The sequence below is a fragment of the Aedes albopictus genome, chromosome 3 (assembly GCF_035046485.1).
Source record: "Aedes albopictus strain Foshan chromosome 3, AalbF5, whole genome shotgun sequence".
Lineage (NCBI taxonomy): Eukaryota > Metazoa > Arthropoda > Insecta > Diptera > Culicidae > Aedes > Aedes albopictus.
Genome location: NC_085138.1, coordinates 175,174,657 through 175,202,065, shown reverse-complemented (window position 1 = coordinate 175,202,065; position 27,409 = coordinate 175,174,657). Strand labels below are relative to the sequence as shown.

The following is a 27,409-nucleotide window of genomic DNA, read 5'->3' as shown; positions in this document are numbered from 1 at the left end:
ATCTCAAATGACCAGGACCTGTTCTCGCGTACTAGATTCCCTCATTATACCCCTGACTTAGTTTATGCGTAAAATTCCCTCTTTTTATGCCCTTTTTAATTAATGCGTATTTTTTATTCACGCACACTGTAGAGACGTGACAAATTCTGTTAGTGGTTGGTATAATAATGATGGTTTATTCAATAGCAATGTCAATCCTTATAACTCATGGATTACTAAGACCCTACATCTCTCCCTTCTTTCATATATCTAACTTTATATTGTACAGCTTCATGGATCATGTTAAAACATCCAGTGCAATCCGATCACGTCATCCAGGGAACCTAGTCACTTCATTAAGGTTTTCGTGCATTCCCATTCTTGACAGTGTTTATTCGTATCTTGCATCTCAATCTAGAATAAAGTAATATATAAGAATTATTCAACAGAAATGGCCAATTAATTTATTTTTATTTTTTTTTATGCTCCTTCATATTTTTTTCATCTTTTTGCCTATGATCTTCTAGTTCTTCATCCTTAGTGTTTTATCTTCTTATTTAGATTATGTTGCACTGTGGTTGATGTATGTTTCATATTCAGAGTTGAATAATTTATATATTTTTAAGTGGACCGTCTCTGTTTCTTCTTGGTAGTAATATTTGTCTCTCCTTTTCTAATTCGTTTTATACTTGAATTCCTTATAGAGAATGGTGTACTTCATGTGCTCTTGATATTTTCTTTTCTATATTAAATAAACAATTATTCAATTAATTTTTAAAAAAAATAAAATTCTGTTTCAGACATTGAGAATCATCCTGAGGATCGCCTCCAGGTCTCAATCTGATAGTCGAGAATCATCCCGCGAGGATCGCCTCCAGGTCTCGTAATGGTGTACTATCATCCCATATGTTGGGTTCCACCTTGGCACATGAGAATCATCCTGAGGATCGCCTCCAGGTCTCAATGATACCTCTTTCCCGCGAGGATCGCCTCCGGGTTTATTATGCGTACTTCATCCCTTTGTCTGGGTTCCACTGTCTTTTTAGATTAGTGTACTTCATCCCAAGAACAGGGTTCCGCTCTATTCCAAAGGATCGCCTTTGAATTATTCCTGCGTACTTCATCCCTAAGTCTGGGTTCCACTGTCATTACCGACCAGTAGTGTACTTCATCCCAACCAGGGTTCCGCATAATCTGTGAGCTTCATCCCTCAAGGTTCGCCTCTGGGACTCACGCTTATTTAGTTGCTCTGGGTCCGTACCTTCTCGATGTGGCTTCATCCCTAAGATTCCACGGTTTACAATAGAGTATTGCATTTACCTAAAAACTTTTCTTGCTTTAAACTGTATCCCTTAGAATCTGGGGCCAATCGTCAGGTTTTTGGAGTCATCCCTGAGAGCCAACATTTTTGTTTTCATGCACCGTGTCCAAATTATCTTTAAATGGATTTCATCCCTAAGATTCTAGGTAAAGCAGTGGGACAAAGTATTCGTTCCAATGAATGAACCTTTCCTCACAGTGAACTTTATTCCTAAGAATCCGGGGTCCTTCAGAGAAAACGATAAACACCAACAACAATTGTAGTATAATTTTATAACTTCTGATCTATTTTCAATTTTGTTAATCTACTAGTATTTGATCGACCAAGGCAGGAAATGAGTACTATCTGAGTTCTTAATATGCTCCATTGTCACCGTACTGTTAATGGTCTCATTTTTCCGTACGCTGGTTTTTCGGTACGTTTCGTACTACGCTATGATCGAGCCTGTAGGTACAGCTTTTCAGCCTCTAGATCGGCTATGTATACAGAACGTGATATAGAAGGTAATTACAAGTCAATCAAAATAAGTATACCACCGCTAAAAGTACGCCTCGTATCGCTCGTTTCGTATTGCTAAATACAGTAGTATCTGTTCGTCTAATAAATGAGTGTTTTTCTATGTCGGTAGCGAGTTTCTCTTAAGTGAATTCCGTTTTCTATGAAGTGCGAACAGTATTAAATCCTGCTTTCATCAATGTGATCATGAAATGTTCCGATTTTCAGAGAAAAATGTTTTACTTGGTTGCTAACAAGTTATAATTCTCTAATCTTATTTTTGAATTTGCATACAAACACAAGAGACTCACATCTGAAGAACGAAGTAGCGAACCTTACTGCATTTGTTTTATTCTGATTTTTCTTACTTGCAAAACGAATATATTGAACAAGCTCAGATGAGTTCGTCTATGAATCTTAAAGATTTGTGCTCCCAAAACATGAATAAAGGTTCAAGTCCCTCAGTATGACGGTCATGCTTAGATTCGCTTACGTTGGTTAAAACAAAACGAATCATGCAAATAAACCACAATGATACGTTCTGATGGCACCAACAACAAAAACCACACTGTGGCACGACAAAATTTGTTAGTATAGATGGTGTATTTTATTTTTCAATAACTCGCCTATGAAGTTGTTGTTGTTATTTTTTTTTTAAATCTGGACCCTTCAATTTAATGTCATTTAATTCATTCGCCAGATTTTTTTTTAATTTACTAGTCGAGCAAAATAAAACAGCATTTACAGTATACTGACTAGCACAAGTTACTACAATAACTACCCCAACAAATCCTTCATTGATTTGTTCTTAATTCAAGCACAATCTATTAAACAGAAATTCAAACAATTGTTACTTATCTGGATGGTGTGAGTTTCTGACTTAAGAACGTCGTTCTGGCTCGTCACGGCGATAGCTGTCCGACAGCTCTCACACTGAGCATTCGAAATGAATATAGCGGTGCCAACGCCTGCAATATCCCGGTAGCTATTGTTGCTTTCTTGCCCAGTTCCTCCAGCAATCACACACGTAGAATGGATTATCCTCCGTTGTTTCATGCTCCAAATGCTCCGTCTTCTGTTTGAGCTGGCTGTACATCACCGATTTTCTTGAACCGCAAAGCTTGAAAATGGACAATTCATGGAGATTTCCCGAACACTTCTTACTTTCAATTAGAAATAAAGTTTAATCCTCGTCGCCATTTGTAGAGACGTGACAACTTCTGTTAGTGGTTGGTATAATAATGATGGTTTATTCAATAGCAATGTCAATCTTAATAACTCATGGATTACTAAGACCCTACACACACCCAGCACATGGCATAGAATGAGGTTCCAGTGTATCCTAGATCATGAATCAAAATTCAAGATGACGGATTTTTTGTGGAGTTTTCACTCTGAAATCATGCAGTATGAGTTTACAATTGGTTGATTTTTGACCGTCTTGAAAATTTATTGGGCTTTTGGCACTATATCGCTATAAATCCGACGTTTCGAATGTTTAGTCATTCATCCTCAGGGCAACAGTTTGGTTTTGCCCTGAAGATGAATGAATAAACATTCGAAACGTCGGCATTTAACCTTAACGATTGTTTTTACAGAAACTCATTCGTGTTGGGTTGTACATATGCCCGTTTCCGTTCAAGACCTATTGAACGGTGGACAGAGGGCTCTGAAAACTCTGTATCTTACTTATACAAAATTTTGGTAGAAAATCTATATCTCGTACACTAATAAAATGGCCTCTTCAGATCAAAATCTCATAAACAGATACTCAAAAATATGTACAATACAGGTAAATCTGTATATACGGCATCCCTGATCTAACCTAAGTGGGAAGTTACGCCAGAGTCTAACTCAGGAGTTCATATTTTGGTTGTAAATGGGGTCAACTGTCATCTCTTTCTCGGTGTAACACTAGCTATCAGACGTCATATAGATTTTCTTTTACCTGTTAAGCAATAAAAATAGATATCCATCAATCGATACACATACCTGTAATTAAAAAGAATAAAAAAATCAATGAGCAATGTGAACTAATGAAGAATGGTGATTTTATAAAGCCTAAATAGCTCCTTGGCAATTACGAGAACAGTTTTCGTAAGGAGTGGAGATAAAAAAAATGCCACAACCTTATTCTAAGATTTAATCAGGGGCCGTCCATATACCACGTGGACAGCTTGGAAGGGGGAGGGGGTTAGCGAAAAGTCCACGCTTGTCCACGGAGAGGGGGGTGGGGGTTCGTCAGATGTCCACGTGGACAACATTGACATATAAATTAGGAAACAAGAATCTACAAACGAAACAAATTATGTCATATTATTGATGAGATTCTCTTCAACAGTTATTTCATACATTTTGTTTTATTATACTGTCTTTTAGTTGTAAGTTACTTCTTCAAGGAAAAAAAAAACATGGTATTGATTCACAGACTAATTTGTTTTAAATCATCAGAATTTCTAATTACGTAGTTTTCTTCATCGAGGAATATTCTGGAGTGTAGACCATGCTGATGTTGTTGTTTCAGTCAGAAAAATTTCATTGTATTTCTGTATGGATTTTTAGCAGTTTCATATCAAATTTTTAAACTACTTCGAAGTTAATATACATGTAGGGATATGCAGGCCTATCTCAAAAACTTTTTTTGTAGGGTCCTTTAAAATTTTAGGTGTTTCTAATGCTTACTAAAGTCTAAACCTCAGCAATACAATTTAGTTGCTGTAAATCTTGTTTTTTTGTAAGAATCTAAGCTGTACATATAATCTTATCTCAACAAAAATCTAAGATTTAAACTTACCTATACCTATCTCAACAAAACAATCAGACAATCATAGATTGAACAAACATTAAAAAAACGCCGTCCTCAACCAGAGGCTGTACGGACTAAACATTGAACAATCATTAACATTAGGCGATGGACATTACACGAAAAACACCCAATGAAGATTTTTTCGTTTGACGAAAATTTTTCACCAACTGGAGCAAGAATCAAACCCACACTCTCACAAACATTAAACTGAATTAAAAACAATGTTAAAAACTTGTAGGTAGCTATAGAACATTTTGTATTTTATAAAGTTTTCAATTATATTCAAGACATTGTTTACGAAAAAAAACAATATTAAAAAAAACTTTTCAAAATCGCTTTTTCCCTTTATTTTAGAAATACAAGAAAAAAACATTTTTTTTTCGGGTGTCCACGTGGACATTGGGGGAGGGGGGTAGGGGTCAATGAAAAGTCCACGCTTGTCCACGGGGAGGGGGGAGGGGGTCAGAAACCATGAATTTTTTGTCCACGTGGTATATGGACGGCCCCTCAGTAGTTCAGTAGTACAATACCACCGAAGGGTTTTGCTAACGCTTCCCACTAGCCGTTTATGAATTCACCTTTGCGTTGGCAGTTGCCATCCATTTACACCTCTGTTATGAACCAACAGACTCATGAAATTAAATTCAAGGCCGCCAGTGCAAAGCTATGCATTGTTTTGCATGCCGAGCAGAATGCGCTCATAACCATCTAGCTACTTATTAAAAATTCTATTTCTTTCCGTTCCATTTCGTGCGCTTAATATTGTACCTTTAGTGATCATGAAAAACCTTATTAAAAAAGTACCCCGTTAGCCCCTTTACACGACACGCTCCATGTAGCACCACCACTATCATGTTATAAAAAAGAGCATGCTAGCCAAGCCCACAGTAAAAAGGTGTGAGCCCGAACTCGTTGATAGTGAGAAGGATAAAAAACACACTGACTGGCTAACAACAGTAGCCGGACGCCCCGGCTGCTTCCATTTCTGCTAGTGTCATCCTTTCGTTTCATCCTTCATTACAATGAACCTGGGCGGAAGAGGGTCATATTTGCTTCCTTCCATCCTTTGGGCTTGGAAGCAGCATTTTGCTTCCGTCTTCGGCTGCTTCTCTTCCACACCCCATCTCCCGAGGTACCAAACGAATGGCTTATTACATGCGGACTATGGAGAGGCTTTGTGACTGGCAACGTGCCTACTCAACAATGGCTCTTCGTTCCCGTACGATGCTCGAAGCTCACAGCAGGAGTCAACCGTATGGCGAGCGCTACACAAAGTGCAACCATCCGGCGCAAGAGGGGAGGAATAATAAACATCACTCGAATACGTACACTTGATCTTGAGGCACTTGATGCTGGCACTTGCCGTTGGCAGTGAGGGAAAGTTGTATTTGTACAGGAATGTATTTGTTTCTGGAACAGTTAATATTTTTAGATATACATACATAGTTCTACACCAGTGGTCACCAAACTGCGGCCCTCGAGATGGTTTTGTGTGGCCCGCGAACTGATTTTGAAATAAATTTGAATATGGCCCGCTGGCGGGTTTTATGATGACAATCAGAAGTTTTGCCCTATCTTTAAATTTGCACAAGAATGACTATAAACTACTAAACTACTGTATGATTGGTGAAGATTTTTTCAACAGAAGTACTAATAAACTTTTGAACTTTAAGGCCTTGAATAAGGCCTCCAAAGTTCAGCAGCCAATGGCCTTCTTAAAATACTGATTTTTGCTTACTTTATGTGCTAAGTAATTTTATCTTATCTTCTCAATTTTGAAAGGATATTTACAAGTTTTCCGAACAACAGATTACTTCAATAATCCGAGATATATTACAAATTGTTCCAAATATTGATATGAAATAATGAATTATGTTCTCACAATATTCAAAATTATGAGAATAAACAGTTTTGCTAAGAATATTGCACTCTTCTTCAAAACCTTGAAGATAATTTTTACAGAGGCTCTATATTAGACATGAGATGTCTGGCGGATGTCGCCAAGAATACACTGTTCAATAAAAAAACACACACACACACAGAGAGAATTGACGTTATTTCTGTCGTCTCCATAGTTTATTCAAAAAATCATTGATGCTTTCAGCAATTCTTCCACAAATCTGTTCCAAAAACAATTCCCGAATTTTCACTTGCAATGACTTTTAAATTTAGGTATTTCTAAAGTTATTATCTGAATCCCACTAAATATGTCAGGGATTCCGCTAGATACTTCTCTAGCAATACTTCTAGACATTTCTACAAATTGCTGAATCAAAACTTTGCAAAAACATACTCAAGAAATCTATTATAAAATTTTCTCAAAATTATGCAATTATTTTGTGAAATCTAAACTTCTAAAATCAGTCAAAATTTCCGCTGGATTTTTCTCTATCTTTTCTGGAGCTGTCTGGGAAAGAGTTTTCTCAACATTCTATGTGAAACTCTATCAGACGTTCCTTCAGGAATTTAATTGGAAATTCCTCTATCATTTTTTGCAAAATAGTCTTCCATAAATTGGCTATACATATTTCTCAAAGATTATGTCTGCAAGTTTCCAGAGCACGTCTTTATTAGCTTACTCAGAAAGTCCGCAAAAATTAAAGTCAAAAATCTTTATAACTTTTTCCTTAGCAAAATTTTTGGAAATTCTTCCAAAAACTTGATGCACAGATTCCTTCAGAAATATCTCATTATCCACATTGCAAACAAAATCTCAAATAATGTTCTGTTGAATCCTGTAAATTGCTGATAATACATTCTTGAACGACTAGCGGCCCGCAGTCTCTTTCTTAAATTCAATTTTGACCCGCGAAGACGGTAGGGCTGAGGATCACTGTTCTACACCGAGTCGGTGGATTGCTTTTAACAAAAATCAGCTTTTGCAAATAAAGGCCGTTATTCTCTATTATTCTTCCGATCGACACAAGAATTAGCGTTTATTGGTGAGCTTGTTCCAAATTATCGAAAAATTAAGCTTGAGCTTAATTGTCCAGTGGTCAATAACCACCGATAGATGCTACTCCAGTATCGGCAGATCAGCATCAACTACATTCACACTAGGAATCAATTAGTACTAGGACTAACAGGCATCTTCAGTGTGGAGTATTGGCAATATTCTGTTTTAAGGCGAAAATGGCGCCGGCTACGTCATGCTGCAGGTCAATGTGGGAAAGGGAAAGGATGTAATGATTGCAATCGTTCGCCCTCTACAGACCGTTGAGTCCCCAGTTTCAGCTTAAGCACATGCTGAAATGTCGAAGTGCCTTTGGAAAATGACTGTGTGGCAAGGGGTTCACGTTGGTGCGTGGATGCCAGGTAAAGTTTGATATATTATGAGTTGGGTTTTAAAGAAAGTTAATTATATTTGCTGGTTATTAACTTATATGTTTCATGAACTATCGACATTGATGCTAATATATAACAAAATTCTAACTTTGAAACACCATCCTGTACAAATACGACACAGAGATCCTATCCTCCCCATGTCGTCGCTCTCTTTTGACTGTGTTGTGACGTGAAGGCTTTTCCATGGCGCTGGAATTTGACACGGTAAACCAAGAAAGAAGAATGGACTGAATGCGTTCCGAAAGGGGTTTTCCACATGGCTCACAAGAGGAGACTCTTTGCACCGGAACGAGAAAGGCCGGTACCTATAGGTCGTACTGCTATTTTAATTGGATGGTAATTATTATTTATCGTGAGGATTCTCGAACCGGTGGTGGTGGATTTGCTCCTTCGTCCTGTTTTCCTAGTGATCCAACAACGTGCTCGATTCGAAGCATTCTTCTCATTTGCCGGTGTCATTGTTGTTCTTGTTGGTACAATTCCGCGGAGGAAAAAAAAGAAGCACACAAAACAAACTCCCGGAAATAAAAGTCGAACGCTCCCCGGCTGATGTGGATGGCTGTTCCGGATGGGTGGCGCGCTGTTAGTTCGGTAGCGACGCGACCATCGACCGACCGAACAACGAACGGGAATGGTTCGGCGTTTGTGACAACGAACGGTGAATAAAAAGTTTTATCAATATTTGCATTCCCGTAAAAAGTGAGGAATAAAACGAACAGGAGACGACGAGGACGATGTCTGCTCTATTCATTGAACCTACCACCCGCCGACGACGGTATAGTTGTGTATTTTTTGGAAAACCAATTTCAAGTCTTGTTATCGTTTCTGGAAGTTGGGCAAGTGGGTGTAGCTCTTAGGTTCTGTGTTTATTGGGACAGAAGATGTTTTGAAATGCTTTTGGAATAACAGAGCAAGTTTAATTGAAAAGAAGCAAAATGATTTAAATTAGTAAATCAGTTGAACAAAGATCGGCTATTTGAAGACCTAAATAATGAAGATACAGAACACATTTTGCGCTCTCCTCAAAAACCTAAACAGTTTTTCAAACTGTTAATCCCTTTATGTTCTGCATTCCAGCTGTAGTTTGATAATAAGCAATAATGAATTTGTTAAAGTTTGACCGTAACATAACGAGAGCAAAAAGTTTGTCGCAGAATGGGGCTGACAAAATCGGGTCATTACTGTAATTAATATTAAAATCCTCTTGAAATCCGCCTAGATAGCTGTGTAGCTTTTCTCTCATTAACTTTTCTATTACACGTTTAGAACAGCTCGCTGACATTAGGTACGATTTGAGTGAAAAACGAATAACACTACGACCCAGTCAGCACACGATCGCTTATGATGTTGAGTAGGATGCAAAAGTGGAGGCGATATACACATATGGCCTCCACTTTAGCATCCTATTCAACATCATATAAGACTTTGTATTAGCTGGGGAACCACCTTTTGTGGTGGCAAGCGTTTACTAACAGGTGATCCCTAATTCACGGTGTAATGTGGCTGCAGGCTGCACTTGTAGAAGTCGCTTTCCTGTTATAGGGGCACAACTCAAAAATGTATGTTTTCAGAATAAGCGATTGGAAATTGGCTTCAGTTCGATGAAATACTTGAGTAAATAGTACAAATTTTGGATTATTCAACATAAGCAACATCGCAATCTTTATGATATCTGCTTGAAAATTGACATACTGCTTTGTTCTAGCAGAAGTAAGCCCGAGTTAGCCAATCGGTATGTGACAGATGAAGGATCTTTACCTCGCAACCTGTTTTCAGTTTCGTTACAGAAAATATTCCTACATCCTGATTGGATATTACTGTACAGTTTAACCCTAAATAGGGTCGGTATCAGTCTGATTTTTTTGTTCTTCTTAACCTTTGGAGGCGGAGGGGTCATTCAATAAAACAGAATGCTGTCTTCGGCAAAGTTGTTGCAAATTTAGTCCTCTATTAAGTAAAAATGGGGATATTCGAATTTGAGTCTTCACCAGAGATTCCAGATATACATTTTTTTTATTCTTTATTAAAGTGATTTTCCTCCGTAGGAGGGTTCATCACTAATTCCAGATATACAGATTTTCCTGTATTATACAGAATTTTTAACCTTCTATACAGAAAAAAAACAAAGTACAGAAAAAATACAGATTTTCAAAATGTGATACAGATTTTTCCAAAAACCGTAAAGTTTGAAGTTATTTTTAATCAGTTTTGTAAATACTTTATGAACTGTTGCTTAAACTTTAAAGAATTTATGAGAAAATTGTACATTTTCATACATGTTCAAGAAAAATAAATACCAGTAAAAATTAAAAACCGTCTAAAAGTACTATTTTTGAAATCTAGGACTCTCGGTGTCTGCTATACCCTCAAGTACGACGATACAGAAAAATCTGTATTGATACAGATTTTTGATAAAATAATCTAGCATCTCTGGTCTTCACTGACAACACCATCAAGTTTGGAGAAACGTAATAACTGACGTACCTTCAAATTTTATGTGTTTTCGCCATAAATAATAGTATTCCATAATCTACTGGGATCTGTGAAGCTCTTGAAATCTACAATGTCATTTATAGATACAAAAGCAATACAGATCAGCCGCGGTTACTGGACCAATCTGAAGTCTACTTTGGTCTACGAAACTGTCCTATAATGAAAAATTCACAATAATAACTTTGTGTATTTTCGCCATAAATAATAGCATTTCATAATCTGCTGGATCAGTGAATCTTTTTATTCCTCCTAAGATATTAGGTTCATCGCACCACGATGACGTATTACACGTTCAGCGTGCCTGTCTGTATAGGCAAAACAGAAACGTCAATAGCTATAGATGCTAGATTTTAAACATCATAAGAGTTTGGATGACCCCAGCTGATCCTATGATGTCCATTGAATATTCAGAAGATTAACTGGACATGATAGATTACACATCGTAGCATATGACCTAGGATATCCCGACTGTTCTGATATTGTCTTTTGAACTTTCAGATGACGTATAGGGGATAGACAAAATGATGGGGATAGGCAAAATTTTCACTTTTCAAAAAATCGTCAAATAACTGTAACTTTTCGAAAAATGCATAAAAAAAACTCTAATAAAATTACTGTAAGTTGAGGGGATGAGAACAGGTTTGGGCCGAAGGGTCTCCGATTTCGATGAAAATTTCACCAGAGCTAGAGGTCGTGGATATATGGTCATATATGGAATTCAAAAAAATCCGGGAAACGCAGGATGAAATTCCACAATTTTTCAAAATTTTCTAAAATACCCTAAACTTCAAAAAATCATATCTCAAAAACTATGCATCGTAGAACAAACTTTTTTTAGTGAAATCGACGCCAAATTACCAACCCGTTATTTGAAACACATTTTAGTTAGAAACCCGATCATTGCAAAACATGACTATTTAATGCATTTAAAAGGCACTCAAGTGCCATATACACAGTTAGAAAAAATCACCGACTTCGGTAATGTTTTACCGAAATCTCAACCGTTAAGTTTGTTTTACAGGAAAAATTCGGTAAAGGTAGCAACTTTTACCGAAGTTCGTTAGAGTTTGACAGATAAACGATAACATTTTACCGAAGTTTGTTATTTTTTTACAGAATTTCGTTAAAAATCCATTACCGAACGCTCAGCGGTTGAGATTTCGGTAAAAATTACCGAACGCGATAAGCTGTGTATGTGCTGTCAGTGCACTCGGATAAACGTAAGTTTTTACGCTAGGAAAAATATTGTTCAAAATAATCTATGATACAGACGGTACTTTTATCAGCATTTTTAGACGTTTTTTCTCTATGGTGAAAAATTTTCTGAGAAACTTTTTTCTCATTGTATTTTTATTGGATTGTTGAGATAATTTGGCGTCGATTTCACTAGAAAAAAGTTTGTTCTACGAGGCATAGTTTTTGAGATATGGTTTTTTGAAGTTTAGAGCGTTTTACATTTGTTTTTGAAAAATCGTGAAATTTCATCTAGCGTTTCCCGGAAAAATAGTCCACTATGATTTTTTTTAATTCCACAGGTGAAATTTTCATGAAAATCGGAGACCCTTCGGCCCAAAGTGTTCGGTAATAAAAAAAAAATCCCTTAAAATCAACTAGTTATGTATGAATGGTCAAAATTTGAGAAAAATCGAGCTACTCTGCATTAAGTTAGAAAGACTCTAGAAAAAGTCATAATTATCCGATAGCTAACTTTGAACTGTTATATCTCCGGATTCAATAAACCGATTGTAATGAAATTTTAAGCATTTATAACTCATATAATGAGCTTTGAAAAAAAATTGACTTAACTTGAAATTATTAATATGATAGAAAGTTACATCGATTTCATTTATTTTAAGATTTTTTTTAGTAGATTGGTCTAACTTTAATATGCTTCCCATTAGTTTTTCAATTTATTGTCAGTTATTTTTTTACGTCCTTTCAAAACATATGCATATTGAAGTCAATTACAGGGAATTCAAATAAACTATAATTACTATCACGAATTTTCAAGCGATGTCAAAATTTTCGATAATTTGGTGTTATATCAGCAAAATAATCTTTGCGCTATAATTTTCTTTCGTGTTAACAATTTTAGGTTATGTCAAAAGTTTTTCAAAGGTTATCATATAAGTCATGGACGCTCAAAATTTCTAGTTGAACAACTTACAGTAAAAATTTTAAATTTTTTTATGCATTTTTCGAAAAGTTTCAGCTATTTTTGACCATTTTTTGAAAAGTGAAAATTTTGCCTGTGCCGATCATTTTGTCTATCCTCTGTATATGACATGCTAGAATACAAATCATAGTTTGTAAAATGGAAGAAGTTATCGTTACATCCGTAGACTTCAGGATCTCAACTCGAGAACAGTTTGGATGACCTAGGATATCTCGACTGTTCTGATAATGTCTTTTGAACATTCAGAAGACTTACTGGACATGATGGAATACAAATCGGAGCTTTGTATAATGAAAGAAATTACCGTTACATCCGTAGAGGTGCATCATATTCTACCCTTTCCATGCTCTTAAGCACCAAAACCACAGAAATACATGGAAAAAACTGTATAATAACGCCTGGAAAAATTCCGGCTTCAAAGGATTGCATACTTATAATGCATTGTCGATTACCATTCCGGCATAATCTGTCTAACATGCCTTTTCAGTCATCATATGAACCAACATGCTTACCCATCTAAAAAGAACTGAGTTTTTTTCACACAAGGTGCTGAAAATGGCTGCCCAAGAGAAGAAACATGGTTTAAATTTGGAAGGTTTTAATCTTCTTGAAATTGCAGAAGATGTTCCGAGGCATTTTTTCAATATTTTCATCAACAATTTTTGTTTTTACTTATTAGTTCAATTATGTACATTTTTTAGAAACTCAAAAAAATTGAGAAGCTTTTGTTTTTTTTAATATTTATGATTTTTTGCAAAACTTTTTTCAAGCAATTTCACTAGGAAATTGATTAGGTTTACTTTCAACGGATCACTTATTTAACAACTTCAATCGAATTATCTCACTAGTTTCTTCATTTCTAGAGAACATACAGTCAGGTTTTTCTTACGCGGTTTTCATTTAGGCTGATACAAATTTAATTTTGACTTTTTGTCTCCCCCCCCTTCAAAAAATTTTGGCTGGATTTTGCATTTTGAGGGGGCAAGTAAAAAATATTTATCAAAATATCGGGTTTTGATAAAAAATCTTTACCAAATCCGATGAGTTTTTATTATTTTTCAGAAAAAAATGCTTTATTATTTTTATCCCCCCCCCTCGACCAGCCAAAGAGTGGTGGGACAAAAAGTCAAATAAATATTTGTAACGGCCTTATGAGGTTTTTTTAAGCGGATTTTTGAATTAACGCGGTTTATTATTCGGGGATTTTTGAATTAACGCGGTTTTCATTTACGTGGATTTTGAGTTTTCAGCCGGATTTTTTCCAAGCATTATTATAGAGTTTTTCTACATATTTCTGTAATTTTGGTGCTTAACAGCATGAAAAAGGTTGAATATGATGCAGAGTAACTTTTGGATATCCTAGGTCATCCAAACTGTTCTGGAGTTTAGATCCTAAGTTCTACGGGTGTACCAGTAACTTCATTCATAATAAAAAGCTTCAACTTGTAATCTGTCATGACTTACTGGACATCTCAAAGTTCAATAGGCATCATCAGATCTGTTGAGATGTCTGTATTTTGTACAACACGTTGAAATAATCTCGCTTTTCGTGTTCAGCATTAGCGTGGCGCTGACGGTGGTGAGCAACTGCGCGAGTTACGGAAGTTTAAGTGAACATGATTTACTGCCTGTACTTCGACATTTATGCGACACCTTAAAAACGAACCGGTTTAAACCAGTGTTGCAAAACTTCATCTCATTCATTTGAACACTAGCCAACAAATCTTTTTAGTCATTTTTCCTTCTACTCATGCTCAAAACGATTTGATTCAATCAGAGCAGCTATCAAATGAGAAGCGAATCCTTGTCAATTGAATACATTGCCACTCGAATGAGTAGCTGGGCACAAAACACGAGAATACCCTGCAAAATTCCGCCAGACTGAAAAAAATATCGAATGTCGGGTCGAAGTCGGGTCAATTTATATCGAACAACATCGAACAAGTATTGGGTCCATGTTGGGTTTGGTGGCCAAAATAAAAATAGGTAAATGATGTCGGGTTTGACGTCATCAATGATGGTAATAGCTTTAAACCTTTAAACAATAGCTTGACAGTTTGTGTAACTTGTAGAAATTTTGAATGACAGGTAAAAATCGGCACCAACATTTCAAAAGGGCGTAACTGCATTTACAACCAATGCCTTCTCACAAAGCTGTGGAACGTATCCCATCCCTCTCGAGCAATCCACTAGCACAAATAGAAAGATAAAATCCTCCTCTTTCGATTAATGGATGTGAATTGCTTGAGATGAATGAAATACGACCCACAGCTCTGTGAGAAGGCATTGGTTGCAAAAGCAGTTACGCCCTTTTGAAATGTTGGTGCCGAAATGTTAAAATGTTGTCTTAAAATAATTCGTTGAGTTCATTTTTTAATATAAAATCAAGAAGGAAATTATTGAGTTAAAAGTTATAAAACATGGTTTTCATTTACGCGGATTTTTAAATAAACGCGGTTTATTTTTACGTAGATTTTTGAATTAACGCGGTTTATTTTAACGGGTTTTTTTACGCGGTATGTATCCCCCGCGTAAAAAAAAAACCTAACTGTATGTATATTTTGAAGAATTTTAGATTTTTACCTGAAACTGCGACATAACTCGAACTTTTACCCCACTATGTGCAAAATAACACATTTTTACAGTTTTATTTATACAGTCAGAAAAAAATAACCGATTTCAATGAATTTTTTATGTTTGTAAAGTATGCATGTCAAAATGTTGTGTAAAAATGTCATTCAATTTTATCTAGCCGTTACAAAGTTATATTTTCTTAAGTGGCACCAGGTCATTTTTTTCATATTCAAACTGTTACAACTTTGAAAGTATTCATGCAATACGGCTCAAAATTTAACTAAAAACATATTTTTATAATAGTATTATACTGTAAAGTTTTCATATGAATCGGAGCAGTATTGGTAGTTCTATAATCAAAATTGTGCTTTACTGTACTTAAATTGCAGAAAATTTACTATGGAGCGCTATGTACAAAACTTTAAAATTGCAGATCTCAGGATTCAACAATATCTTCGCAAATACTAAACCGATTTTGATGAAAATTTTATGGTATAAGTTACATACAATGTACCATTACTGGTCTAAAAATCAGCTATTTTGGTGTATGCAATCTAAAGTTATGAAAAAAATTGTATGATCAAAATTTGCGCGTTCCAGTCTTTATTTGCATTGAACTTAAAAACTCCAAATGAAACTATTGCCCCATCTTACTCTACTTCTCATGAATACATGATTTTCCCAAAATAGTACGAAAATCAGTAAAAGTTTAAAAAAAAATGGTGAAAGTCAAGTGAAAAGTGTTGAAAATTTAAAATTCGGCATTATGTATCACAAAAAAAAACACTCTCTAGGTCTGCAAATCATTGAACAGTTGTCATACCACTATAATTACAAATGTAAATACAATAATGTCCCGATTTTACCACCCTCTAATACTTGAGCTTTGTCATTATTTCAATGCATTCTTTCTAATGAGACTTGTAGTTTGCTGGTCAAAGCAAGAAAAAGCAGAAGAAAAAGAAATTTGAAAAGGAAGGAAAAGGAAAAAAAGAGTAAATTTCTAATACGTTCATGTAAAAGTCAACAATTATATGAAAAATTGAAAATAAAAACCGAAACCGATCATATGAAGAACTTGCCAGGCAAAGTCATAAATCAGCAATATTATGCTATGCGGCGTGCTTGCTCTTCCGTTCATTCGCACACAATTGCAACCCCTGTACTCGTGGTCACACTCCGGTATGTCCGATACAACAACGTATGCCCAGTATGGGTATTATAAAACTAATTGTAGAATTGTTTCCAGAATGATTGAGATGATTAACATTAATTAAGTCGGTGTGTGGAATGTTTCTCTCATCTCAGCACACAGCCCAGCGAAGCAACCAGTCAGCCGGAGTAAGTAAGTAAGTTAGTCAGTCAGCCAGCACTCAGCACACTGACTGTACACATTTACTACTCGAAGAGGCACACGCGGTTCACAGTGCATGCTCTTGTTCGCGAGAAGTGTAATAAAGTGTGTATAAAGACGAACGATATAAACAACACACACTGCCTGACCACCACAACAGTCCAAGTGAGGTAAGCCTCTATGGTGGACCGGGCGGGTATGCGATACGATATACAACAAGCGAGACCCACATGGATGCCGCCGCTGGTCTAGCGCAGCTGTCAGCAGCGCACAGAGAAAAAATCTTATCGCAAGATCGCGTGGATCAATTGCTGGCTGGCTGGATGGCAGTAGGGGTCGGTGGGGTGAATTGTGTTTTTATTTTGCTCTCGCAAGAATCAACTCGCTTACGATTCTGCACCGTGCACCCTCCCTAGTTCGGTATGGCGATGCAACACGGTGCGGTGTGCCTAGATATCTATGCAGCAGGTATGTTTTGTACAAAAGTTGCGCTGCATATACGTGATGGGTATCTATTGGAAATTCTAAGAACAATTGTATCCACACTTCAGTTGCGTTCTCTTCATTGAGCGAGGTGCTGCAAGTGGCATTGAAACGTGATTGTTTTAATTGCAAATATTCTAATCATCATTTGGAGAATGAACCACTTGGTTTATTGTATTGATGAATAGTTTTTTTTTGTTTGGTTGGATTGCTATAAGAGTATCAAAGTGGATCATTAAATAAAATTTACAGTATCGTATCACATAACTTCAATAAACAATGCAATTACAGTAAACACTTTTATACAAGTTAGTAATGGGACCAGGCTACTGGGAAAACTATAAGTTTTTTTTAATTGCCGAAGAATGTTTTAAAAACTCCTGTGCCTCGGTTCCGTGTAATTTGTCCGAATGCCGTTCGGCTGAAAAAGAATTGATGAACTTATGTAACCAAGCCACCATTGGCGTAGCTAAGGGGGGTTCCAGGGGTGCCTGGCACCCCCTAGAACAAATTTGGCACCCCCTAGAATTTTTCCTTGACAGTCACCTAAAATTTAAAACTTCACACAATAATTCCTATATGTATTAATGACACATTTGAACAAAACTTAAGCACGCCCGGTATTACTTATATGTATAACTGTTGTACGTTTTACCGTTTTGGATATTGGTAAGAATTATCAACAGACTTCTCCATAGATTCCTCCAGAAATACCTCTACCTATTCATACAGTGATTTCTCTAGGCTTCCTTTATGGATTCCTCCCGGTATTTCTTCAACAAACTTCGCTTAGGATACTCCAGGCAGTCCTGATGGGGTTGTACATACTAGAAATTTCTGCAGAGATTGATCCATTAAATTCTGCTAGGATTTCTTTGGAATTTCTTTCTATGATTCTGCTCGGAATTCTTCTAGGGATTCCTCTAAAAAAATCTATTGGGATTTCTTCAGGAATTTCTGGTGGAATTCTTGAAGCAATCTTCGTGGGATCCTTTTAAAAGTTCCTCCGGTGATTATTCCAGGAATTTTTTCAGAGATTCTCCCAGAAATTTCTCATGGAATTCCTCCAGACGCTTATATTGGCCTTCCTCCGGGAATTATGTCTAGGATTCCTCAAGCAATTCTTGCTGCGATTCTTCCAGCAATTTCTCTCCTCTAAAAATTCTCACAGTGGTATCTTCTGGAATTCTTCTAGGAAAGTTCTTCCGGAAGATCTCCCTGAGATTTTTGTATAAAATCCCTTCATTGATTCTTCCATACATTTCTTCAAGGATGTATCCAGGACTTTCTACAGAGGTTCTTCCAGAAATTCCACAGGGGATTTCCCCAAGAATTTTTATTGACCATCCTCCATGAATTTCAGCTGAAATTCCTCAAGCAATTCTCATTAGGACTCCTTCTAGGGATTTCTCCTGGCATATTAACTTGCTGCAATCCTTTCCTGAGATTCCTCCAGAAATTCCTCCTGCGATTCCAACAGGAATTCCTCCAGTATACTTTTACCGATTCTTTCAGTGAAAACTGTAGGAATTCCTCCAGGCATTTGTTAGAGGAACTTCTCTTAAGATACCCCTGGCATTACTGATTCTAGGATTTCTCTAGAAATTAGTTCTATGACAGCTCCCGAAATTCTAAGAATTCCTCCTGATATTCCAGCTGTGACTGCTCAAGCAATTAATGTGATTCTTCTAGCTATCTTCCTCCAGAAATTTCAAGTGTGGTATTTCCGAAATTATGCTACAGATTCTTCTAGAGCTTTCTCCTGGCTTTTTTTGCTGAGACTTTTCCAGGCAATTTTCCTGGAATTCTTGCAGAAATTCCATTGGTTGCTCCACCAGGGATTTCTCCAAGGACTCATCCAGGAATTCCTCCAGAGATTTTATCCAAAGATTTCTCCAGAAAATCCTTATGGAATTCCTGCAAAAACTCCTTCTGGCCTTCATCCAAGAATACCTCAAACAACTCCTCCTGTGATTCTTCCATCAATTCCTCCAGAAATTTTTCCTAGTGATTCCTATACGAATTTATGCTATCATTATGGCTGGAATTCTCCTGAGATTCTTACAGAAAATCCTCCTGCGATTCCTTCACGGCTTTCTCTATAGATTCTGCCAGAATACCTTTACTGGTTGAGGGCCCATATAGCCGAGGCGGTAAACGCACGGGTATTCAGCATGACCATGCTGAGGGTGACGGGTTCGATTCCCGGTCGGTCCAGGATCTTTTCGTAAAGGAAATTTCCTTGACTTCCTTGGGCATAGAGTATCTTCGTGCCTGCCACACGATATACACATGCAAAATCGTCATTGGCAGAGGAAGCTCTCAGTTAATAACTGTGGAAGTGCTCATAGAACACTAAGCTGAGAAGCAGGCTTTGTCCCAGTGAGGACGTTACGCCAAGAAGAGAGAGAGAGAGAGAGACCTTTACTGGTTCTTGCAGGGACTTCTCTAGGTATTCCAAGCATTTTTTCTTTGGATTCCCCCCGGCATTCCTGATGGGGTTTCTCTAGAAACTCCTGTACAGTTTTCTCCAGCAATCCTTTCTAGGATTTCAGCTGAGGTTTCTACAGTGATACATCCCAGAATCCTTCTAAGAATACCTCCTGAGATTTTTCCTGTGATTTCTTCAGAAACGCTCCGGTGATTCCTCCAGAAATTTTCATCCAAGATATTTTGTCCACGGATTCTCTCATAAATTCCCCATGGGAATCCTACAGGAACTCCTCTTCGCCTTCATCCAAGAGTTTCAGCTGGATTTCTCAAGCTATTACTGCTGTGATTCATCCAGCAATTCCTCCTAGGACTCATCCGGTCATTCTTACTGTAATACCTCCCAAAATTCTTCTAGGAATTCTTTTAAGAATTTCTCCAGAGATTCCTTCAAAAACTTGCTTGGATCTCCTAGTACCTTCGGTGTCCTCCTGGAAGTCCCTAAAAAAATCTGGGAAAAAATTGTTGGACTTCTCCAGGAACTCCTCCTAGGATTCCATAAACGATTCCTGCTGTTTCAGAAATGCCTCCTAGGTGTCCTCCAGAATTTTTTTCTGTAATACCTGCAGGAATCCCTCTAGAGATTTCTCCTGGCGTTCTTGCCAGGATTCTTCTAGGCAGTTTTCCTACGATACTTCCATAAATGCCTTCGATTCTTCCAAGGATTTTTCTAAAGACTCATCCAGGAATTCATGGATTACTCTAGAAATTAGTCATGGTATTACACCTCTTGGCCTTCTTCAAGGCATTCTAGCTGAAGGAATCCCAATAGAAATCTCTAGAGGAATCCCTAAACAAATTTTGGGAATAGTTGGAATATCTAGCGAAATCCTAGGAAGTATTACTAGAGAAATCTCTAGTGAAATCCTATTGGAATGTACTGGAACAACTTGTAATTGATTAGAAGGCACAGAATGCTGCTATTTGACAAAATAGGAGATGAATTTGTGGAAAAAAAAATCGCGTTCTTTTGGGATTCGAGAACACACGACTCCGTATTTGTTAAACCGCAGTATGGCCATTTCTTTAAGAGTTCCTTAGGCATGGTTGTTTTTTTTTTAATTTCTACCGTGGTTTCATTAGAACCCAACAAACATTTCAGCTTTATAGGAGAGGAACAAACCACTCTTAAGCAAACTTAAGAAACTGATATTCAGCTAGTTACGTTTCTTGGGAAGGCAATCAAAAATTTCTTTGATTTTTTTGTTTCATATTTAAATGGCAATTCCTCTGTAATCATTTTAGCAATTTATTTTTAAGTTATTTTGCAAATTTCTCAGGCAATTTTATTGTGATTACTTTTATAATTCTTTATGATTTAATAGTATTTAAATTTATTGCTTCCGAAAATTGCTGAACTGGAAATTCAGAAAATCTCAAATGGACTTGCTTAAAGAAAATCCTATGAAATTCACAAAAAAAAATCCTGACAAATTCCCAAAGAAATTGCCGGAAAAAAACCATCAAAATTACCCTTAAAGTTTTCAAAGTAGTTGCCAAAAGAATTCATATAAGAACAACCAGAGCAATTCCTGATGAAAATAGTGAGGCTTTTTAAAGAAATCGGCCGAAATTAATCTCACAATTGCCAAAATATATTCTATAAAAAAGTTTCACAAACATTCACAGAAAAATTTTGAAGAAATTCTCAAAGAATTTTCCGAAATCATAAAAAAAATCCTGAAGAAAATATAGAAAGAATTCCAAAAGTAATTGCAGTAACAAAATTTTTAAAGAACCACCAGAGATTTTTTACTCTAAGAAATTCTCGAAGGAAATTTATAAGAAAGTAATTTTTTACCATAGGAATTACCGAAGAAGTTTCCAAGATGTCCAAAGGATTTGCTGATAAAGTTCCCAAATAAATGTTCAATGCAAGTAACATCGGAAATGCCCAAAATGTTCCGAAATCATCTGCTGCAGGAATTCCTTGCATAATTACTGAAGCAATCTAGAAGAAATTGTCTAAAGAATTTTTGTTTAAATTATAAATCGCTTCTATAAAAGAACTTTCGATTGGTTCGGATTGGTGAAGAAATTCCTAATAGTATAGATAATGGAAGTCCAAAAAATCGACGTAAATCCGAAAAAAAAGTAGAATGACTTGCCGAAGACAGTTCCAAAAAAAATGTGAGGGAGTTCCCAGAGTCAATGTCGAGAATTAAAAAAAAAAAGCAAATATCAATAGCTGATATTAACAAAACATCGCTTGGAAGACTACTAAAAAATTGGCGAAGGAACACCCGAGAAAAAAATTCAAAAGATTTGCCAATGAAATAAAAAAAAAAAGCCAAATAAACTCCTAGTGTAATTGCCAAAGAAATTTTCTAAGGATGCGTAAAAAGTGTTTAGTATCAATTTCTAGACATATCTATATATATAAAAATGAGTTTGAAGTCCCTTTGAGGCAACAAAACTAACGAACGGATGAACCGATCAGCATGACCCTTGCACGTTTCAATTCGTATTCATGGTGGCTGTGTTTATATGTATAAAAAGTTACGAAAATCAACTCCAAAAGTTAGAAAATTGTTAAAAACCTGATTTTTTATGAACTGGGAAGAAAATCAACACGATCGAACTGGAACCAATCTAGAGTGCGGTGCTATTTTGAGCTCAACAGTTGTCAAACCACCACAAGACGGCAAGACAAAGTTTGCCGGGACAGCTAGTTACCAAATAAATTCTTAAAAAATTGCCGAAGAAATTTTCCAAATTCAAATTAATTACTGAGAGATTTCTAAAGGAAGTCCTAATTAAAATAAATTGAAAAAAAAAAATTCAATAAATTGCCGGGAATATTCCCTAAGGAACTACCGGAACAATGTTTTGCCGAAAACACAAATTTCTTGTATTATATTATAGCATAGAATCAGAATCCCGAAAGGAAAAATCGAATGTTGTGGTCAAACCAAAAATGTAAATATGTATCCTGAATTCTCAATTTCAAGTATTTATAATTCTTACAATGCCACAAAAGTTCAGCTTATTGAACGCAGTGGCTTAACTTCCACAACAAGAGAGGAAAAAAAAGACTCTAACAATTGTTCTAGAAAACTTGTTATCGTACAATAAACAAAGAGGATGTCACGATGAATACAAGCTACACGAAAATTTATTTTATAGTTTGAGATTTGCACTTCTAATAATTGCTTTGAAAATGTATTCTTAATCAATGTATTCACAATGTAATCCACAAAACAAAGGGCTTGTGATGATTGTAATCAAGTTATCAAGTTCTCAAACCTCACATGGCGAGGAGATTGTTAAGTCAGTACAACGGTTCGGATTAAAAAAAAAACTCTTGTTTAAATTATAGCGCGTTTAAATTTTCGGGCTAATTAGTCCCGCGACGCAGTATATCATTGTAGGTATTAAGAAATTGAGGGTAGATCGGTATTTCTTTTTACAAAAAAAAGCAAAACAGCCTGGAAGCCACTGAAACTGGCACCCCCCAGGCACCCCCTAGGAAAAAAATCCTAGATACGCCAATGCAAGCCACTGTTCTCGAGAACTCTTTTAGTCAGGATGCTATCTGACATCCTGATGACGTGACCCGGCCACTCGTCGTTCATCTGCACTGTTTCGTTCCCAAAGACGACTACCGGTCTAATTAGCATTTTGTAGATAGTTAACTTTGTGTGGAGGCGTACTTTGTTCGACCGTAGAGTTCTGTGGAGTCCAAAGTAAGCTCTATTTCCTGCCACAATGCGTCTCTGAATTTCTCTGCTGGTGTCGTTGTCGGCAGTCACCAGTGAGCCCAAGTATACGAACTCTTCAACCGCCTCGGTTTCATGTACCTTGTATTCGACACATTAATGACTAATCCGATTCACCTGGCTTCACTCTTTAGGCTGATGTACGTTTCCGCTATCGTCTCAAATTTACGAGCTATAATATCAGTATCATCAGCGAAACCAAGCAGCTGAACAGACTTCAAGAAAATCGTTCCATTCGTGTTTATCCCCGCTCTACTTCTCGATCCTTCATCGCCTTGATCAATTGTATAAGTTTATCCGGGAATCCGTATTCGTGCATGACCTGCCATAGCTGGTCTTGATCGATTGTATCATACGCCGATTAAAAATCGATGAACAGTTGATGTGTGGACACGTTGTATTCGCAGCATTTCTGTAACACCTGGCGGATAGCGAACAACTGGTTCGTTGTAGCGCGTTCACCCATGAATCCAGCCTGATATTGCCTCACGAACTCTTGCAATCGGTGATAGACGGTGGCATAGAATTTGAGATAGTAGCTTATGGACAGCGCTCAGTAGTGTGATCGCGCGATAGTTCCCGCAATCCAATTTGTCGCCCTTTTTGTAGATGGGGCACACGAAACCTTCCATCTATTCGTCCGATAATACTTCCTCTCCCCAAATCTTGGTAATGACCCAGTGAAGTGCTCTCACCAGTGCTTCTCCACCGTATTTTAGAAGCTCGCTGGTAGTTGATCTGCTCCAGCGGCTTTGTCGTTTTCCAACCGGCCAACCTCCTCCTCAATCTCTTGGGGGTTTGGGGCTGGAAACCGTTCGTCCTGCGTACGTACTCCTAGATCTGTTACCACGCCACCTTCGGTGCTTGTAACGTCGCCATTAAGGTGCTCATCATAATGATGCCACCACCTCTCGACCACCTCACGCTCGCTCGTGAGAAGATTCCTATGACTGTCTCGGCATATGTCGGCTTGTGTCACAAAGTCTCTGCGCGAGCGAATCAACTTCTCGTAAAACTTTCGTGTGTCCTTAGCGCAGTACAGCTCTTCCACCGCTTCGCGATCTTGTTCTTCCTACTGACGCTTCTTCATCCGGAAGACTGAGTTCTACCTGTTACGCGCCTGTCTATAACGAACCTCATTCGCCCTCGTACGATTTTGCGACATTCTCGCCCATGCTACATTCTTCTCGTTGTTTAACTGTTTACCTTCGCTGTCGTACCAGACGTTTTTGTGATTCGGAGTTGGTTCCTGAAGGAACCCCTGCACCAATCCCATCAGTAATCCTTGATAAAATCCCTGCAGGAATCACCGGGGATTAGTAATCCCCTTGAGAATTCCTGAAGGAATACGCGGAAAAATTGAATATCTGCAAATACTGGGAGCGCCTCATAAGAAATTATGGCTGAAATAACTCACAAGAAGAATCCACGGAAAAATCTGGAGAAAGGATTTATAGCGAAATTCCGGGAAAAATTGCAGCAGGAATTTTTCGAGGAATCTCAGAAAGAATTTCTGCAGGAATCCAAGCAGGAATTTCTAGGAAAGTACTATCAGAAACTACTGGACGAATCCCAGCAGATTGTTTTTCCAGAAACGGAATTTCAGAAGAAACCCTAGCAGATCTTTTTGGGGAATCACTAGAGGAAATCCTTGAAGAATCTCTGGACAAAATCTCGGGATGCATTCCCTCAGCAATCTTTGGAGAAGCCCCTGGAGAAATCACAGAAGATTCTGAAGGAATTTGAGGCTTAATATTAGTACATATAATTCTCAATAAAATGTACTGAGTACTGAATCCACTGGAGTCAGCCTTCTGATACTTAACAAAACAGGGATACCTACGTGTATTCCAGAATAAAGTCTCGAGCTATTTCAGCAGGCTTTTCTGAAGGAATCCTAGCAGGTATAACTGGTAGAAACCCAATACGAATTCCTGGAGGAATTACAGAACATATTTATGAAAAGAAAATCTCTAGAGGAATTACAAAAAAAAACCCTTGAAGAAAACCTTAGAAGTATACCAGGAGGTATTTCTTATTAAAAATACCTTTAACAATTCCGTTAGAGACTTATGGATAAATCAAGGAACAGACCGTCGCAAGAAAAAAAATTCTATAGTGATTCCTTAAGAATTCTTGGACAATCACTGGCGAAGTTACAGGAGATATTTCTGCAAGAATCTCATCAATGAGTCAACGATGAATCTCAGTAGGAATTATTATGAATACAGTTCTTCAAGTGGAATTACAGCGGACATTATAACGAAAAAAAAATAATATTCTTTTGAATAAAACTTGATTAATTTTAAACACGGCATACAGATGTTATATCTCGACAATTCTCTCAAAATGTTTTACCCAAATTTGTCAAGGTAAACTTCCAAAAATTCTTCAACGATTTCGACCGACAATTCCTTTGAGGAGTTTTTAGAGACGAACCAGCCAAGGGCTGAAAGTCTCTCTAATAAAGACAAATCAATCAATCAATTTTAGGAATTTTTGGAAAATTAAATTCAGGCCATTTTATTAAAAACTCTGGAGCAACATTTCAAAAGGGCCCAAGAGGTCTTGTGTCTTTTTTCTAAAACGCTCCGTAGGGCATAACAGCAGCCCGCCCACGCAAATGAACACCGTTATCCGAAAGATGGATGTTTGCTCTATCTGATAACGGTCTTAGTTTTTTGTGAATAAGCTGATAGGGACTCAGGAGCGACGGTTGAGGTCATTGTTTACCAATGCTTGTATGCCCTTTTCAAATGTTGCTCCAGAACTATCGGCAAGAACTTCACATTTTTATCTGGCCGGTGGTCTTCTATATGTTGGCGGGTGATGTAACACCAAACGGGATTAAAAGTGACTAGAAGTTTGCTACATATTTGCGTGAGGCATCAATCCTGACTTCAGTTAGCCTAGTGGTTAAGGCTATGGATCGCCAATTCGGAGACGGCGGAGTTTCAGTTTCGCATCAGTTTGCATCGTAGAAGTGAGCTATTTTGTGAAAATCTTGAATCGCATGAATCCTGGGAAAAAGTGAAATTGTTCACGTGATTTACTGAATTATTTCACGGCCAAAACGATAAACTGATCGTTGTTGATCTAGTAAAGTTTCAAGAAGCATTGTTGAACCTTTCATGTTTTTTTTTATTTCATGATGGTTTTAAATACCTCTCCCGATTTATTTGGCTTAAAATGTCACTTGAGATCTGTAGTGCTACAAGCATACGGGTCTCTTTTAGGTTTTCATATGAATTAGACAGAAATTCAATCCATCCATCAAATTAAGTCATTTTCACACAGTTATTGTTAAGTGCCAATGCCTCGTCGAGATATGTTATATATATTATGTAAACTCCTCAAAAATCAGTTCAAGTTTAGGTGAAGATATGGTGAAGCCACGCCTTGAATTTTCAGGAGCATAAATCTTGATAACTTGAAATATCAAAAAATTGGAACGGTTACTTTGGGGCGAAATTGATCAGTATACAATTTAGCATCTGTTGGAAAGGAAAATTCCCTTCCCCGCTTGATTTTGCTCTTCTAAAACCGAATAACGCGTTTAAAATCTTACAATTAGTGAATTTAATACTTAAAATGCAAAATTAAATTTTGAATTTCCCCCTTAAGACGAAACTAAAAGCATTTCCTCATTTTTTTGGTTTTTGATTTTTTATGAAATAACGAAGCAATATTTTCAAAATCGGTTTTCGTGCAAATGTAGAGCATGGGTCAAGGTATCTTCTGAATTTTTTTGTGGTGGAAAAAGTTTTCCATTTTTGCAGATACCATTTTTTGTGAAATTGTATTCAAAAATGGTTTCTGCATAAACGAAAAACATTTTCCATCACGAAAAAAAATCGGGAGATACCTTGATCCATACTGTACATGTGTACGAAAACCGATTTTGAAAATATTGCTTCGTTATTTTATAAAAAAACAAAAACAAAAAAGTGAGGAAATGGATCCAGTTTCGCCTTAAACGCCTAAAGGTAGGCAATTTCATTTGAAATATGTGATTTATATCACAATAAATGACTATTTCATCATAAAATGAACTATTTTTTAAATGTTTCATTTTCTGATTTGCTACATAACTTCCCAACCAAGGCTTCACAAAAATGTTAAAACAGACAATTTACGGGAAGTCCTGTTAGCAATCGATTGTTTAGTAGCAATG

General features: G+C 36.9%; 1 protein-coding gene across 5 annotated transcripts in view; it reads right to left on the bottom strand.

Moving 5' to 3' along the window:
• Positions 1-27,409, bottom strand: part of LOC109403728 (protein couch potato) — a 555,872-nt gene that overhangs the window by 489,467 nt on the left and 38,996 nt on the right. The window lies entirely within an intron of this gene.